General features: G+C 37.1%; 1 pseudogene; it reads right to left on the bottom strand.

Annotated features, from left to right (window-relative positions):
• Positions 1-2250: 2250 nt before the first annotated feature.
• Positions 2251-3219, bottom strand: LOC105301290 (annotated as a pseudogene).
• Positions 3220-3388: the final 169 nt, after the last annotated feature.

Here is a 3388-nt window from a genome sequence, read left to right as displayed (position 1 = left end):
CATTGAGCATCTCCTGCAGGTAAGAAGAGTCTTCCATTATAATTTTAATATTATCATTAGATTTTATCCTCCAATCTATTAAAGCTGTGAATTTTGATGACAAATTTTCTTTTTTGACTATTTATTTTAAAGTGACTTCAATTTATAATAAAAATGTGAAAATTGTACAAACATCTGTATAATTTTCACCTAGCTTTGCCAAATGATAACATTTCTGAATTATATAAGAATAAGTTAAAGACATGCAGTCCCATTTCTTCTCAAAACTTCAGTGTGCATTACCTAAAAACAGGCCCTCTCTCCTACATAATGACAATACTATCAAAATTAGGAAATTAACGTAGATCTAATATCATTGTCTAATCCACAAGTCTCATTCCATTTTGCCATTTGCCCCAGTAATATCTCTTATAAGTTTAAGATTGAATCCAAAATCCCATGTTGAATTTAGTTCACATAGCTTTAATTTCTTCCAGTTTGGCACAGTTCCTCAATCTTCTTGCCTTTCATTATTTGACATTTCCAAAGAATACAGATGAATAACTTTAAGGGGAGTTACTGTAAGTTAATATGTGATATATTTAATTTAAATATATTTAATGTGTTCCCATGGGTGATGCATTTTTGGCAAGAATACCACAGAAATGAGACTTTCTTCAACAAACTACTACATTTGAAAAACCCAATCTTACTGACTTGTATTTTAATTATAGAGTTAATTTATTCATATTTCAACAATTATTAATATATATTTTTACTTATTGCTGCTATATTTTTTGTATTTTCTTATCTTTTCTCCCTTTTTATCCTTATTTCTCTCATTCTTTATAGTCTCTCCTCTAGAGTGCACATTAGACATATGTTGCATCTTCTCATTCTCAACTTCATACCTCAGTTTTGCTTTTGGTAAGAATTTGAGAGTAGTAAAATCTCTCAATCTTTATGTGTCTACAAATGTACTTGTTTTGACTTCTTTAATAACTGCTTGGCTGGGAATAAATTTTCTTTAGCATGGTCATTATTCTATTTTTTTCTATCATTAGTGTTGTCAGTGGGCAGTTTTATGTCAGTGTATCTCTATTTACATTTGTTGATTTTTTTTTTCCTCTTGTGACTTTGACAATCATAGATAATATATAATTTCGATACAATATGATAGATGTGGATTTTTCTCTGCTGGTTTCATTGGTAGCCATTTTTGGTCTTTGTACCATGATGACCTCATCCCTGAATACTACACAGGCCTCAATTACCAGTTTTCCACAGGTGATTTTTTTTTCATCTGGCCCTAGCTGATAAGCTGTTTCTCTAGTCCTGTGGGTTGATTTTTTTTTAGTCTCCTTTTGATATGTGTACTCTTCATGATTCCTGGTAGTTCAGTTCCGGTTTCTTAAGAGTCTTGGCCCTTGGACAGGCTTTTCTCCTATGCTAGTGTTAAAACCCAATCTCCAATAGTTAAAGCCTATATTTTGGCCTGATTTCTCTATAATCCTTCAAGTTACAGCTGGACACATTCTTTTGACTATGAGTTTCCTCTTCATCTGGCATCTAAAAATGTTTCTCTTTTCTTTTCAAGTTCAAAAATGATTTTGTTTATTTGTGTGTTTTATTTTCTTGTTGTTTTATACTTTATCTAGCATTATATATTTTATAAGTCAAATAAACTGTAAATTTTTTAATTAAATTAAAATAAACTAAGAACGAATTGAAAATTGTAAATTAAGTAAACTGTAAATTAACTAAGCTAATATGCAGATTACACACACACACACACACACACACACACACACACACAGAAATCTTACACCCTATAAGCGCTGTGAACTCTGTGCCCAATTTAGAAAAGGCTCATACAAGGAAATTAATAATACTTAAAGCTAATATAAAACATAATACAGAATTTTCTATATTTCAGTCAGCCCTAAGTAATATCCTCGAGATTAGTATTACATTTCACTATAGCAACAATGTCAAAAACACCAGTTAGATCAAAAAGCAAAGCTAAAATGCCCTCATGTTCTTTATGTTTTTACCTTTTTTTAAATTTTTTTTTGGCTGGGTAGAGTGAATTTTATTGATGGCGCGTGACAAAGGAAGGCTCCCTAAGTCCCTCTCCTTCCTCAGGGAATCTAGAATGAAAACTAGAGGTCAGGAAATTTTCATTGTGTTGGGAGATTGATTTGGGGCAAGAACTCTTTCGTAGCTAAGGGCCTCTCTTCCTCCCACTGGGGCTGGTGGTCCAGGGGGCTCTTATTCTTGGGAGGCCATGTGGACCATATGGTCCACCACTCTGTTGCTGTTGCTAAATTCACTGTCATACCAAGAAATGAGCTTGACAGAGTGGTCATTGAGGACAACGTTAGCCCCAAAATCAAAGATGGAGGAGTCTGTGTCACTGTTAAAGTCACAGGAAAAGACCTGGTTTTCACTATAGCCCAGGATGCCCTTGAGAGGAGTTTCCAACTCCTGCTTCACCATTTTCTTGATGTCGTCGTATTTAGCAGCTTTCTCCATATGGCAGGTCAGATCCACAGCAGACAAGGTAGGTGCAGAAACATGGAAGGGTATGCCAGGAAGCTTCCTATTCACCTCAGGGGTGACCTTACCCATAACCTTGGCAACGCTGGTAGAGGCAGGAATAATGTTCTGGCCATCCCCTGGGCTATCATGCCACACCTTCCCAGAGGGGCCCTCCACGGTCTTCTGGGTAGCAGTGATGACATCGACTGTGCTCATGAGTCCCTCCATGATGCCAAAGTTTTCATGGCTGACCTTGGCCAGGAGGACCAAGCAGTTGGTGGTATAGGAAACATGACTGATAATCTTGAGGGAGTTGTCATACTTATGGTTTACACCCATCACAAACATGAGGGCATCTTCAGAAGAGGTAGAATTGATGACCCAGCCTTCTCCAAGGTAATGAGACATGAGTGGAATCCACAACATATTCAGCACCAGCACCACTCCATTTGATGTTGGTGGAATCTCATTGCTGGAAGATGGTTATAGGTTTTCTATTGATAATAAGCTTCCCATTCTCATCTGTGACCATGTCTTTGAACTTACCATGGGTGAAATCATACTGGAACACGTAAACATGTAGGTGAGGTAAACGAAGGGGTCATTGATGGTTGCAATACTCATTTCGCCAGAGTTAAAAGCAGCCCTGGTGACCAGGCACCCAATACAGCCAAATCCATCCGCTCTGACCTTCACCATTGTGGCTCAGTCGCAACTGGCGCTGCACAGGAAAACAATGTGTCTGTCTGTCCAATGGGAAGAGCAGAGAGCCTATGGGAAGAGCAGAGAGCCTATTTGTACCATTTCCAAGACAGTATTTTTAGAGCTATTCCAATGGTTGAGATACTTTTAGTTGTAACCCCTGTGT

Source organism: Pteropus vampyrus, unplaced genomic scaffold (genome assembly GCF_000151845.1).
Source record: "Pteropus vampyrus isolate Shadow unplaced genomic scaffold, Pvam_2.0 Scaffold234, whole genome shotgun sequence".
Taxonomy (NCBI): domain Eukaryota; kingdom Metazoa; phylum Chordata; class Mammalia; order Chiroptera; family Pteropodidae; genus Pteropus; species Pteropus vampyrus.
This window is presented reverse-complemented; position numbering and strand designations above follow the sequence as displayed.